The sequence below is a fragment of the Salvelinus alpinus genome, chromosome 11, assembly GCF_045679555.1.
Source record: "Salvelinus alpinus chromosome 11, SLU_Salpinus.1, whole genome shotgun sequence".
NCBI lineage: Eukaryota > Metazoa > Chordata > Actinopteri > Salmoniformes > Salmonidae > Salvelinus > Salvelinus alpinus.
This window is the reverse complement of record NC_092096.1, coordinates 14,794,564-14,810,514: the sequence shown is the minus strand read 5'-3', so window position 1 is coordinate 14,810,514 and position 15,951 is coordinate 14,794,564. Positions and strand designations below refer to the sequence as shown.

General features: G+C 42.6%; 1 protein-coding gene across 11 annotated transcripts in view; it reads left to right on the top strand.

Annotated features, from left to right (window-relative positions):
• The window catches only part of cacna1c (calcium channel, voltage-dependent, L type, alpha 1C subunit), a 556,532-nt gene extending 545,906 nt beyond the window's left edge, over positions 1-10,626 (top strand). For all 11 annotated transcript variants that reach the window (XM_071331812.1, XM_071331816.1, XM_071331807.1 and 8 more), the window contains one exon: positions 1-10,626. This exon is cut by the window's left edge and continues 1,078 nt beyond it. The gene's annotated coding sequence lies outside the window, so the exon portion shown is untranslated.
• The last annotated feature ends 5,325 nt before the right edge of the window (positions 10,627-15,951 follow it).

The window sequence follows — 15,951 nt, the reverse complement described above, 5'->3', positions numbered from 1 at the left end:
TAGAGGAGGAGTAGGGAAGCCTAAATGAGAAGGACAGCAGTCAGGAGAATAGAGGAGGAGTAGGGAAGCCTAAATGAAAAGGACAGAAGTCAGGAGAATAGAGGAGGAGTAGGGAAGCCTAAATGAAAAGGACAGCAGTCAGGAGAATAGAGGAGGAGTAGGGAAGCCTAAATGAAAAGGACAGAAGTCAGGAGAATAGAGGAGGAGTAGGGAAGCATAAATGAAAAGGACAGCAGTCAGGAGACTAGAGGAGGAGTAGGGAAGCCTAAATGAAAAGGACAGCAGTCAGGAGACTAGAGGAGGAGTAGGGAAGCCTAAATGAAAAGGACAGCAGTCAGGAGACTAGAGGAGGAAGAAGAACTGTATGTTTGTATTCCATGTGTTGTTTCTGTCTTCCCTTCCCTTTGTTCTTCAAGTGCGTCGTTTTCGGCGCTGTGGCCACCAGGCAGATGCATTCTGGGATAATAAATAACCTCTGCCCCAGCGGAGTTAGAGGTTAGAGGTCGTGCTGTTGAGGTTCTTCCTATTTCTCCTCGCGCTGCGTTGCCCTTCAGAGCCGGGCCACCTACTGTAAGACTGCTGGATTCTGCTGGCGACCAACACAGGGAACCTTTGGAAGAGGGAACTGCCAGCAAGGGGGACGTGTTTAAGGGACGGACCCTCACCCAGGATTTCTATATTGACAATTGAACATAGACACTGGACTGTACGGAGGAGCCAACGACAGGGAGAGACACTGACCACCAGGATGTGTTTATCTGTAAGGAGGAGCCAATGACAGGGAGCGACACTGAGATCCAGGATGTGTTTATCTGTAAGGAGGAGCCAATGACAGGGAGAGACACTGACATCCAGGATGTGTCTATCTGTAAGGAGGAGCCAATGACAGGGAGCGACCCTGACATCCAGGATGTGTCTATCTGTAAGGAGGAGCCAATGACAGGGAGCGACACTGACCACCAGGATGTGTCTATCTGTATCATGCTCAGCTGTGGTGCCGTCCACCAACACCCTACGCCCTCCTCCTCTCCTCCATCCCTCTTTCCTCCCTCCACCACTCGCTCACCTCCCTCTCTGTCATAATGCCGTCACTTCCTCATCACATGCAGCCACTTCCTGTTCCAAACAGGAAACAGGAAGTGTTGACTAACGTCTGGTCCTAAACAGGGACAGCGCCACCTAGCTGCCATGGTTACCTCAACCTCCCATCCTCCGTTCGCTCTCTCTCTCAGTTCAGTTATTAAATCTGCATTGTTTTGGTTGTAGTCGTTTATCGGTTATAGTTTTAAACTCCTCAGTGGTCCGTTCATCCCGCTATCCTCGCTGTATGATGTGTTGGGGGATGAGTGTAGGAAAGGAGGAGAAGAACCTGGGCAGGGCTGAGGTAAGCTATGGCCTTTCTTGTCTGTGACAATACAGTGGCTCGGTGTTGGTGCCAAGTTGCTATAATCACCACAACACACAGATCAGAACCCGATCCACTTCATGTATTTTACACACACACAAACAGTATTGTGCAAAACTGGCCAGACTTGATTTCTTAATTTGTTATTTTTCATGATGTTATTTATCCTTATTTTTGCCCAAATCGGGGTGCTGGCCCTAACTGTGTATTTTGCTTGATTTATGTTTTAGGAGATTTTAAGAAGTTAAGAAGTATTGAAACCTGTGTGTGTGTGTGGGGTGCAGCGGCAGGACGTAGTAAAATGTGTACCTGTCAGTATGCATCTTTTAAACACATTGTATTTATTTCTTTATTTATTTAGTCCCTGAGGTGAAAGCTGTATTTTGGAGGTGAGATATAAATGGCTGTTTCTTAAAAGCAACACTATACCTAAACGGTTAAATTAAGGTAGCATTAACTAAGTATGGTGTCATGTTTCACTTTGATCTATCACCCTACCACCTGAACAGAAAACCATTTGACAGGCATGCTTCCAACGCTGACTGTTTTTCCTCCTATCGCTGCTTTACTTATTTGACGGTTGTTTGTTGTTCTGAATATTGAACTACTGAGGTTTTGATCAGAGCTCATCAAGGAGCCTATCAGAGGGCAGGACGGGCTAGACCAATCAGAGAACAGGACGTGATAGACCATTCGGAGAACAGAACAGGATAAGCCAATCAGACAGGGGCTCTGTGACCTTCGACACCTGAGCTGTGACATGATGACTACTATATATCAGCCTGTTAGGCACTCCCATAGATATGTAGTAGAGAGCTCATCTCCATGTTAAAACTGGCCAAATGTGCCCTCTATCCAACTCTATGGGCCTGCCAGGCCTAATGAGATGCATCTGATGCAACCTCTGTGCTCCTGTCCATTGCGTCATCGGCGACAGACGGAAGAAATGACCCTAACTCACAGATTGCAGCCAGACGGTACTCGTAGACTAAGAGACAAAGATAATATTCGGTGCGTAAGGAAGAAATGACCCTAACTCACAGATTGCAGCCAGACGGTACTCGTAGACTAAGAGACAAAGATAATATTCGGTGCGTAAGGAAGAAATGACCCTAACTCACAGACTGCAGCCAGACGGTACTCGTAGACTAAGAGACAAAGATAATATTCGGTGCGTAAGGAAACAATGACCCTAACTCACAGACTGCAGCCAGACGGTACTCGTAGACTAAGAGACAAAGATAATATTCGGTGCGTAAGGAAACAATGACCCTAACTCACAGATTGCAGCCAGACGGTACTCGTAGACTAAGAGACAAAGATAATATTCGGTGCGTAAGGAAACAATGACCCTAACTCACAGACTGCAGCCAGACGGTACTCGTAGACTAAGAGACAAAGATAATATTCGGTGCGTAAGGAAACAATGACCCTAACTCACAGATTGCAGCCAGACGGTACTCGTAGACTAAGAGACAAAGATACTATTCGGTGCGACAAAGATAATATTCGGTGCGCGAGGAAGCAATGCCACGTAATAGCAGGACGTTGGCGTTAGGAGCCTTTTCCCAGTAAACGCTTCACAGGGAGACGTACCTGATCAGTGGGATTGTGACTCTACATCTCCTGTTGGATGTCTCTGCTTCGTGGGGCGACTGACCGCAAGACTCAGACTGACACATGTATTATTATCAACCTAATTATGCAAATATCATGTTCAAAGTGTTCAACGTATCAATGATATTGTAGTGTGATAAATCTATCCTGATGATACAGTAGGAATCTCTGTGGTACTGTAAGGACTGTCTAGGATGTCACTACGTTGTCTGTACAGTGCACACACGTGTGAAGCTTAAAACATTTATAAAATATATATTTTCAATGCTTTTTCCGCCGTCCAAAATCCTTTTTGTTTTATCTTGGGTCTGAACATCAAGGTTGAGGTCTTTGGGCTGTCAGTGTTGCAGGACAGATTGTAATGATGATGACCTTCTTCCCCATTCCCTATATATCCCAGAGATGTTGTTAGTTACAGTAATCCAAAACTACCATCCTACCACTTTACCATCCTACCACGTAACCATTCTACCGCTTTACCATCCTACCGCTTTACCATCCTACCGCGTTACCATCCTACCACGTTACCATTCTACCACGTTACCATCCTACCGCTTTACCATCCTACCACGTAACCATTCTACTGCTTTACCATCCCACCGCTTTACCATCCTACCGCGTTACCATCCTACCATGTTACCATTCTACCATGTTACCATTCTACCATGTTACCATTCTACCACATTACCATCCTACCGCTTTACCATCCTACCACGTTACCAATCTACCACGTTACCATCCTACCACTTTACCATCCTACCACATTACCATCCTACCATGTTACCCTACTACCACTTTACCATCCTACCACATTACCATCCTACCATGTTACCCTACTACCACTTTACCATCCTACCACGTTACCATCCTACCACGTTACCATCCTACCACTTTACCAGCCTGTTAAAGTTCCCATGTTGTATAGCTAGCTGCAGGGTAACTAAGCTCCTCTCTGAAGGCTCACACTTATAGCCATATAGCCTGATGAATGTTTACTTGAAACGATGACACCCCACTCCAAAATAATGCAAAGCTTGTGAACTTTTAAGTAGAGACTTCCACTCACCCACTCCTTCCCCCACCATCCTATTTCTACAGCATAGATTATTTTGGTTTCTATACATCCCCAACAAACTGTGCCATACATATATTCATATACATACAGTACTTCAAGAATACTTCAAGAGTACTTCAAAAGTACTTCATAGTACTTTTGAATTGGGAGGCCTGAGACCCATTGTTCGTGGCTGTGAGTTTGTGAGAGAATGCCAGAGGCTGAATCCCTGTGAGGAGTTGGTACATCAGTCATGATGTCTATGTTGTTTGTTGGACGCTAACAGAGTTATGTTGGTATAGTAACGAGTGAGTGGGCTTGCTGTCCACAAGATATGCAAAAACAATGCACTAACTTAAACAAGAAGATCCATATGGTTAATTATAAAACATTTTTTTTAAATACAGTTGTACAAAAGAAGTGATAAAGAGAACAAATTGTATTATAGATATAATATATTTATGTTTTGTTTTGTTTTTTGGGTTACAGCGTTATTTTAAATTGAGGAAGAAACCTGTTATACTTGAAATCAGGTTAATTTCAGTATATAATAAGATGTGTTTAATTCTTGATTTCCATCTATTTTCTCTTTTTATTAGTTGTCATAAACGTTCATGAATTGAAAAACGACGAGATGTACATTATTGCATGAGATTTCAGTTCAGCATTTCAGTGTGCCAAGTTTTGAAATATGTTGATTTTGTTAACAGGCAAAGTTCAGTATTATAACTACAAAGAAAAGGGTTGCTATTTTCCAATATATTTGTTTTGTAAATATCAACTTAGGGTCGATACATATTGCAGCTACTGTGTTGGACGGACCCATAGGAGAGGACATGCTTTGTTTAAAACTGATTTTTTGCATATCTTGTGTTTATCCAAGTGGTGAAAAGTGGTCTGTACTTTATCTGAAGCAGGACACAGCACTCTTTCTTCATGTCTTATTCTGTTGATGACTGAGCAACCGTTTCACGTCACAGATGAGGCTGACTGTGTGATGAAAGGAAGGTTTTGACGCCCGCCTATACCAAATAGGAACTATCCTCTATCCCCTGAACTCTGACCCCAACCTCATTTCAGAGGACTTTTTAGGGGGGGGGGGGGACAAGGTGACTGTGTTCATCCCTTATTTTGATGGTGAGTGTAAATAGTTGCTATAAGAGACAGGGGGGAAAAGAGTTGTTGAATAGAAGACCTGTTGCCTGTCTGACATTATCATTGCGTTATTGTTTTTTACAGGCATGATGTGAAATAGTTTTAGATGTGGTCTCTTTGAGAGCGTACTCCCCACAAGATAGACCCAGTAGACAAATTAAAATGTTATCACATTGACAATCCATCTGACGAATAAGGATTATATATTTATTGAAGGTATACATCGTTTTTTGGAGAGAGTTTATGAACAGGAGGAAACATCAAAGTATTGTTGTATAATGTGCATGGACTTGTCCAAAAGGCATAGCACTGGCCATGATGGAATGACACATATCATTTCACTGGTTCACGATTGTATATATTTTTTTATAAACTATATATTATCATAGGTTCGTTTATAAATACAATATATCACTCCTCTGAATGTCGGGGTATAAAGGAAGGAGAATGTATTGCGTGAAATGTCCAGAGGTGGTGTTGCAACAGAACTACATTACATGGTTGTTGAACGACACGTCCTCCGTAGTCAACTTTGACCCCTTGTGTTGTATTTTGATTGAACGAAGGTTGTGGTACGTTTACTCCAACAACAACGTCATATCATTTTACTGGGACTTTTATTGATAAAGGGACAACGGTGAGACGATGGATTGTATTTTAGCATTAAAAGGGCTTTCTGAAGGAGGCTTAGGCTATAGGCCCTGGTCAAATGTAGTGCACTATATAGGGAATAGGACTCTGGTAAAATGTAGTGTACTATATAGGGAATAGGACTCTGGTCAAATGTAGTGTACTATATAGGGAATAGGACTCTGGTCAAATGTAGTGTACTATATAGGGAATAGGACTCTGGTCAAATGTAGTGTACTATGTAGGGAATAGGACTCTGGTAAAATGTAGTGCACTATATAGGGAATAGGACTCTGGTAAAATGTAGTGTACTATATAGGGAATAGGACTCTGGTAAAATGTAGTGTACTATATAGGGAATAGGACTCTGGTCAAATGTAGTGTACTATATAGGGAATAGGACTCTGGTAAAATGTAGTGCACTATATAGGGAATAGGACTCTGGTAAAATGTAGTGCACTATATAGGGAATAGGACTCTGGTCAAATGTAGTGTACTATGTAGGGAATAGGACTCTGGTCAAATGTAGTGCACTATATAGGGAATAGGACTCTGGTAAAATGTAGTGTACTACAGGGAGTGTATATAGGGAATATGGAGCCATTTAGGACATAAGTATATGTAATAATTTCCATATAAAGGACTGAGGTTAGGCCCATGTACATAATCTACCTGCAGTATATCTCTTCCAAAGCCTTTGTGTTGCTGTATTTGCACCCCTGCTTCAGTCACTGCTGTCATCGAGTGTGTTTTGTTTAGACCCCCCTCTAAACATTTAGCTACACCCTCCTCTTTTTGGGTTGTGTCCTGTGAATTCCCCCGTATTCATTCAGGGTGCTGTGTGCTAAACTATTGTGCTGCAGTGTTTGTGTGGCATCAGGTACCTCGTCTCGGATGACGAGTGCAATTGTTGAAAGCCATGGATGTCTTGTCAGGCCCGGCTGAGATGTCTTCGCTGTTGTCTCTGTAGCGTTGGTGGCTGTAGCATGCTGGGTAAGTTGTTGACAGAAAAGCTACTGCTACTCGTAGAAACATAGGTGATTATATGAAAGTTGACGCTTCTAATTATCAATGAATTATCAAGGTGGACGAGGTGAAATTTGTAGCACTGGAAAGACCACCTCTCCTTGACGAGTTAAATAGTCTTTTATTAACAAATAACTATACATACAATACAATGTCATTCATAGACATTTCACCCCCCCAAAAAATCTAATTTGCCAAAAATATTTTCCCTGTTTCCCTCAGTGATGTTGAAAGATCATAAATGTGGAGCTCATTTTGTTCTCTTTTAGAGAACCTTTTGAATCAGTCAGTCACTTTATCTGAAGGAAAAGTGTTAAGGACTTTCTGAAGAACGTGATCGGACACTGACAAGTGGTTTACCAGCGGTGGACTGCTGACTGTGCCGGATGTGGGCCACTACATGATTGCTAGCTGGGGGAAAAGGTTCTGGGTGACACTGGCCAAAGACATTGATATTTTACAGATTCCTTTATTAAGACGTGACTCTGTACCACAGTATTACAGATTCCTTTATTGAGACGTGACTCTGTAACACAGTATTACAAATTCCTTTATTAAGACGTGACACTGTACCACAGTATTACAGATTCCTTTATTGAGACGTGACTCTGTACCACAGTATTACAGATTCCTTTATTGAGACGTGACTCTGTACCACAGTATTACAGATTCCTTTATTGAGACGTGACTCTGTACCACAGTATTACAGATTCCTTTATTGAGACGTGGCTCTGTAACACAGTATTACAGATTCCTTTATTGAGACGTGACTCTGTACCACAGTATTACAGATTCCTTTATTGAGACGTGACTCTGTACCACAGTATTACAGATTCCTTTATTGAGACGTGACTCTGTACCACAGTATTACAGATTCCTTTATTGAGACGTGGCTCTGTAACACAGTATTACAGATTCCTTTATTGAGACGTGACTCTGTAACACAGTATTACAGATGGATCTTATATTTTCTTGTAAATGAATTGTTGTTGATCATTTTGATCGAGACACAAATATTTTAAGAACTATTTTAAATATAGACTTTATTTTCCTTTTCTAGGTAAAGTCAAGATCTAGTTAGCGTTTACTAATTAAACATCTCTCATCCCTTTCCTTTTTTTGAAATGAAAGAATATCCCTTTTTCAGTTTTGTTGTACAACCATTATACATTATGTAATGGGGGAAGAAAACACAAAACTGTTTATGAATTAAAAACACTATTTTATATATCCTGAATGAAACATATATCTATAGTAATTCCTTATATTGTGGATAGCATATTTTTTAGGAATGTTAACTGGAGTAACGAGTTGTAGGCTGAATTGAAACCTTTCAGATGCTACAGGTAGCTACAGTATAGAGAGACCTCATACTGCTGAGACTACTCACAATGTATGGGCGTGGTTATCAGAGAGGAAATTGTCTTGTTGAGGATTTACGTTTTAACTAAATGCTTCGCCACTATTTAAAGATGTAATGTTTCCCCAATCCCACATCATGCTAGCCAGCCAAGCCTTTATCAGAAACATGTTGAGTGTGTGTCATTTGCTGCTTGAGCATCCATCCATTCATGTTGCATGGGTAGAAGACCGGGACAGGTCAAAGGGCATGCTCTAGTAGTAGAATGGAAGCATGCTGTTTTGACCTTTCACCTTTGACTCTTGACCTCCACTTTGACTGACAGCATCCACGTTGCGCTGCACAGGTTATAACTTCCGTATGAACCTTGATAGACACGACTTAACTAACCCAGAACCACCGTACATAAGTTTGACGTCAACAAACACCTCCCAAGAGTAGCAAAATCAGGAGCACCTTTCTTTTAAAGTCCTCTTCTTAAAAGACTGTTAGTATATTAATACTCATTATTATAATCATCAATATTATGCAGACGTGTTGGAGACATTTCTAGAGGAGATCACTATTTTGCACATAAACCACTATCTAGTTTGACAATGACTGCTCTTACAGAACAAAAGGCACTATCTAGTACCTTAAAGGGAGATTCGGCTGTCTCCATAGGAGAACCCTTTTGGGTTGCAGGTAGAACCCTTTTGGGTTCCATGTAGAACCCTTTCTATGGAGGGTTCTAAATGGAACTAAAAAAAGGGTTCTGTCTGGAACCAAAAAGAGTTCTCCTACGGGGACAGCCGAATCACCCCCTTATGGAACCATTTTTTCTAAGAATATACACAGAGGCGTTGAGAGGAAAGAAGTTAATGTCTCGATTTAAAAGATAGCATGAATATGACTGTCTGAAATAGCACCCATTCCCTTTATAGTGCACTACTTTTGACCACTGAAGGCCACTGGTCTAAAGTAGTGCCCTGTGTAGGGAATAGGGTTCCATTTGAGAAGCAGACTATGACTCGTTTTCAAGAGGCCTTACTGGCCAGTAAGTGTCAGTTAGTTGAATCATGAATGTTTCTCTCCCTCTGTTCCTTCCAGGTCGGTTAAGATAGATATTGCACCGTTATACTGTAGCGTTCAACAGGACGGTTCCAGATTCCACATGGAGCAAACACAGTATTTTGATATGAACTATTCAGACAAACATATTATATGATCACTTTATTGAGGTTTGACTGTTTGTTCGTCTTTTCCAACATAAGTTGTTTTTCTGGTTTGATTTGACCTTCCTAAAGCCACGTGGCAGAGAGATGATTGTTTACCTAGTATGGATAACAGAACACCGAGGATGAGTAGTTGACTATTGGTGATGAAGAGGGGTTTGTGTGACTATCAAAGGCATAAATAGTTGGGGGTTGGTTCATGTTGCGTTAAAGACGTTGTTTTGTTGGGCCGCGTCTCAGTTTGGTAAGGCAGTAGTAGAACGTTGTACCCATCAGGTTTAAACAAGTCTGTAATACATTTAAATACTTCAGTAATACCCTAAATCATGATTTAGTCAATCATGCACAGAATCAGAAGACTGACTGGTGGAAGGATAGACCACTTTTTTGGCAAAGTCGTCTGTCCTGATTGCGTTTATATGTGAAAGAACCATTCACAAAAAACAACAAAAGTAATTTTTTGTGATATTAGTAGTGGCACTACTGTTAAATGTAGTATTTTAAGAAGAACAGCACTATTTATGGTCATTAAAATGAACTAGAATGTGTATTGTGCATTATGGTAGCTTTGGAGGCAGCCATCTTGTTTTGTATCAATTTCCTCATGCTCAGAGACAGTCACTCACTTCACGTCAGGGGTTCGACTAGTTTTTGGGGAGTTGTTGAGTGAACTTGCCCAAATCCTAACCCCCTTTTCTCCTTTGAATGACAAGTCTGCATGGTCTCACCAACAGACATTTCCGTCCATTCCCTCTATTCTTACTTTTTATTTTCTATAAAGAAAAACACTTCTATTACTTTATTTTTCATTTCTCGTTTCATTCTTTCATTTAAACCAATTTTTAAAGACAATAAATACAAATCTGAATATTCAATCACTTTTTCTACTTCTATTTTCAAAATAACTGAAAAAAACTAAATAAAAAGTTGATTTGTATATAAGTGATGTACAGTTTGTATCTGTTAATGTCAGTCTGTCTTTGGTGACAGAGTCTGTCTTGCTTATAACGCACGCTACCAGTAAATAAAACATGAAAAATATATTTAGACTGTACGGTCCTTGAAAGCAAGTTTTAAATTAATCTGATGTATATTCCTGTAACATTGCATTTTTATCTGAGGAATTATGTTATTAAAAAATTGCTAATAAATTGCATTTCCTACAGCTTCTTTATGGATTCTCTATCTGTTCTAGAGGTTTGGGAGGCACCACAAAGCAGAAGCGTAAATCCAATACTTTGCATAAGTATAGCCAACATTTTAAACCGCCTATTTTTTTAACGGTTTCCCCAAAAACTGTATTCCACCTGTGGTTACGATGATCTTTCTGTTGTCAGTGGGAGAATTTAGAACACTGTGTCCCTGTTCCAATGTTCCTGTTCCATTCTGGAATTTCCAGGATAGGATGACGACATATCATGTAGATAAGCTCACCTGTTATTCCTGCTCTGCCGATGACACGGTCTGAAGAGGCACTGGGAATGACTGACCTGCTGCCAGGCAACACACAGATGTACATGTAGTGACTGTTGTGTTAGGAAGACAGAAAGCCCTCGGCCACTGGGTGCAACAGTTACAGGCTCCAAAACTGGCCACACATTGTATAATCCGTTAAAAGATGTTTATATAAGCCTTGAACACAAACATTTTCCTTGAGGTACAGTATTAATCCACAGCTCCAGCTTGGGGCCATGCAAGCACTGTGGACTCTGTGGCTCTGGGGTTAAACCATTGTCTTGAAACCCAGAGGTTGAAAGTTTAAATCTTAGATCTTGTACTTTTGCATCTCTCAATGTCTGAGTATGAAGAGGTCTGAGTGTGGAGAGGTCTGAATGTGAAGAGGTCTGAGTGTGGAGGGGTCTGAGTGTGGAGGGGTCTGAGTGTGGAGGGGTCTGAGTGTGAAGGGGTCTGAGTGTGAAGGGGTCTGAGTGTGAAGAGGTCTGAGTGTGAAGAGGTCTGAGTGTGAAGAGGTCTGAGTGTGAAGAGGTCTGAGTGTGAAGAGGTCTGAATGTGAAGAGGTCTGAATGTGAAGAGGTCTGAGAGTGAAGAGGTCTGAGTGTGAAGATGTCTGAGTGTGAAGGAGTCTGAGTGTGAAGATGTCTGAGTGTGAAGATGTCTGAGTGTGAAGGAGTCTGAGTGTGAAGAGGTCTGAGTGTGGAGAGGTCTGAGTGTGAAGAGGTCTGAGTGTGAAGAGGTCTGAGTGTGAAGAGGTCTGAGTGTGAAGAGGTCTGAGTGTGAAGAGGTCTGAGTGTGGAGGGGTCTGAGTGTGAAGCGGTCTGAGTGTGAAGGAGTCTGTGGCTCTGGTGTAAAGGTCTCACCCCATATGTTCAGGGTTGCAGGTTCAAACCCCAGTCACAGCTCTGGATCAGGATGTGTTGGGACCATGAGCTCTGCTGCAGAAAGAGTCAAGGCCACTAGGAGTGGTTACCACGCCAACATGATCAGAGGCCAGTGGTGTGTTGGCTGGAAGGGGCTGGTTCAATCCTTGTGTTCCTGAACTGTAACCTGATGTGTTCATTGAAAAAAACTTGACTGTTTTTAAATAAAGGACCTTCACTTTTGGCAGGATATTCTCTATAACCACTGCTTTTCACAGGAGGGACCCCAAGTATTCACTCCCATGAGCTCTGTCTTTCAACTATCAGCCCAACCACACTCATGGGCTCTGTCTTTCACCTATCAGCCCAACCACACTCATGGGCTCTGTCTTTCACCTATCAGCCCAACCACACTCATGGGCTCTGTCTTTCAACTATCAGCCCAACCACACTCATGGGCTCTGTCTTTCACCTATCAGCCCAACCACACTCATGGGCTCTGTCTTTCAACTATCAGCCCAACCACACTCATGGGCTCTGTCTTTCAACTATCAGCCCAACCACACTCATGGGCTCTGTCTTGGTTTGAACCAACAACCCTGTGAGTCAGATCCTTGAGTCAGGGGTGAGATCATTGAGTCAGGGGTGAGATCCTTGAGCCAGGGGTGAGATCCTTGAGTCAGGGGTGAGATCCTTGAGCCACAGGCTATTCACACGTCAAAACACACCTCTTTGTATGTTTGACGTTGAGAGTTGTACAAAAGACAGGTTGTGAGTTCACTACTTATGGTGGACAAGGTTTGTCAACCCATCTGGGAAGATCCGGCGCAATAGAGAATTAAAAGGCACTGTTCCCGTGTTCTCGGGAGACTGCATTCATGGTTAAACGCTGCATATGTCACCTCAAATCGTAAACTCCCCTTTTAAATGAAGCTACAACACAGATCTCACGCGATATGGATTGAATCCAGTCCTTTAACGTTAAATAAAAACATATAACTCCAATCTGAAGTGGTCAGTATTGCAGAACCAAGTATTGAAGTTGAGGAATGACCCTGGCCCTACCTAAGTATTGAAGTTGAGGAATGACCCTGGCCCTACCTAAGTATTGAAGTTGAGGAATGACCCTGGCCCTACCTAAGTATTGAAGTTGAGGAATGACCCTGGCCCTACCTAAGTATTGAAGTTGAGGAATGACCCTGGCCCTACCTAAGTATTGAAGTTGAGGAATGACCCTGGCCCTACCTAAGTATTGAAGTTGAGGAATGACCCTGGCCCTACCTAAGTATTGAAGTTGAGGAATGACCCTGGCCCTACCTAAGTATTGAAGTTGAGGAATGACCCTGGCCCTACCTAAGTATTGAAGTTGAGGAATGACCCTGGCCCTACCTAAGTATTGAAGTTGAGGAATGACCCTGGCCCTACCTAAGTATTGAAGTTGAGGAATGACCCTGGCCCTACCTAAGTATTGAAGTTGAGGAATGACCCTGGCCCTACCTAAGTATTGAAGTTGAGGAATGACCCTGGCCCTACCTAAGTATTGAAGTTGAGGAATGACCCTGGCCCTACCTAAGTATTGAAGTTGAGGAATGACCCTGGCCCTACCTAAGTATTGAAGTTGAGGAATGACCCTGGCCCTACCTAAGTATTGAAGTTGAGGAATGACCCTGGCCCTACCTAAGTATTGAAGTTGAGGAATGACCCTGGCCCTACCTAAGTATTGAAGTTGAGGAATGACCCTGGCCCTACCTAAGTATTGAAGTTGAGGAATGACCCTGGCCCTACCTAAGTATTGAAGTTGAGGAATGACCCTGGCCCTACCTAAGTATTGAAGTTGAGGAATGACCCTGGCCCTACCTAAGTATTGAAGTTGAGGAATGACCCTGGCCCTACCTAAGTATTGAAGTTGAGGAATGACCCTGGCCCTACCTAAGTATTGAAGTTGAGGAATGACCCTGGCCCTACCTAAGTATTGAAGTTGAGGAATGACCCTGGCCCTACCTAAGTATTGAAGTTGAGGAATGACCCTGGCCCTACCTAAGTATTGAAGTTGAGGAATGACCCTGGCCCTACCTAAGTATTGAAGTTGAGGAATGACTCTGGCCCTACCTAAGTATTGAAGTTGTGGAATGACTCTGGCCCTACCTAAGTATTGAAGTTGAGGAATGACCCTGGCCCTACCTAAGTATTGAAGTTGAGGAATGACCCTGGCCCTACCTAAGTATTGAAGTTGAGGAATGACTCTGGCCCTACCTAAGTATTGAAGTTGAGGAATGACCCTGGCCCTACCTAAGTATTGAAGTTGAGGAATGACTCTGGCCCTACCTAAGTATTGAAGTTGAGGAATGACCCTGGCCCTACCTAAGTATTGAAGTTGAGGAATGACCCTGGCCCTACCTAAGTATTGAAGTTGAGGAATGACTCTGGTCCTACCTAGGTATTGAAGTTGAGGAATGACTCTGGTCCTACCTAAGTATTGAAGTTGAGGAATGACCCTGGCCCTACCTAAGTATTGAAGTTGAGGAATGACTCTGGCCCTACCTAAGTATTGAAGTTGAGGAATGACTCTGGAATGACTAAGTATTGAAGTTGAGGAATGACTCTGGCCCTACCTAAGTATTGAAGTTGAGGAATGACCCTGGCCCTACCTAAGTATTAAAGTTGAGGAATGACTCTGGCCCTACCTAAGTATTGAAGTTGAGGAATGACCCTGGCCCTACCTAAGTATTGAAGTTGAGGAATGACTCTGGCCCTACCTAAGTATTGAAGTTGAGGAATGACCCTGGCCCTACCTAAGTATTGAAGTTGAGGAATGACCCTGGCCCTACCTAAGTATTGAAGTTGAGGAATGACTCTGGCCCTACCTAAGTATTGAAGTTGAGGAATGACCCTGGCCCTACCTAAGTATTGAAGTTGAGGAATGACCCTGGCCCTACCTAAGTATTGAAGTTGAGGAATGACTCTGGCCCTACCTAGGTATTGAAGTTGAGGAATGACTCTGGTCCTACCTAAGTATTGAAGTTGAGGAATGACCCTGGCCCTACCTAAGTATTGAAGTTGAGGAATGACTCTGGCCCTACCTAAGTATTGAAGTTGAGGAATGACTCTGGAATGACTAAGTATTGAAGTTGAGGAATGACTCTGGCCCTACCTAAGTATTGAAGTTGAGGAATGACCCTGGCCCTACCTAAGTATTGAAGTTGAGGAATGACTCTGGCCCTACCTAAGTATTGAAGTTGAGGAATGACCCTGGCCCTACCTAAGTATTGAAGTTGAGGAATGACCCTGGCCCTACCTAAGTATTGAAGTTGAGGAATGACTCTGGCCCTACCTAAGTATTGAAGTTGAGGAATGACTCTGGCCCTACCTAAGTATTGAAGTTGAGGAATGACTCTGGCCCTACCTAAGTATTGAAGTTGAGGAATGACCCTGGCCCTACCTAAGTATTGAAGTTGAGGAATGACCCTGGCCCTACCTAAGTATTGAAGTTGAGGAATGACTCTGGCCCTACCTAAGTATTGAAGTTGAGGAAGGACTCTGGCCCTACCTAAGTATTGAAGTTGAGGAATGACTCTGGCCCTACCTAAGTATTGAAGTTGAGGAATGACCCTGGCCCTACCTAAGTATTGAAGTTGAGGAATGACTCTGGAATGACTAAGTATTGAAGTTGAGGAATGACTCTGGCCCTACCTAAGTATTGAAGTTGAGGAATGACTCTGGCCCTACCTAAGTATTGAAGTTGAGGAATGACCCTGGCCCTACCTAAGTATTGAAGTTGAGGAATGACCCTGGCCCTACCTAAGTATTGAAGTTGAGGAATGACCCTGGCCCTACCTAAGTATTGAAGTTGAGGAATGACTCTGGCCCTACCTAAGTATTGAAGTTGAGGAATGACTCTGGCCCTACCTAAGTATTGAAGTTGAGGAATGACCCTGGCCCTACCTAAGTATTGAAGTTGAGGAATGACTCTGGCCCTACCTAAGTATTGAAGTTGAGGAATGACTCTGGCCCTACCTAAGTATTGAAGTTGAGGAATGACTCTGGCCCTACCTAAGTATTGAAGTTGAGGAATGACTCTGGCCCTACCTAAGTATTGAAGTTGAGGAATGACCCTGGTCCTACCTAAGTATTGAAGTTGAGGAATGACCCTGGCCCTACCTAAGTATTGAAGT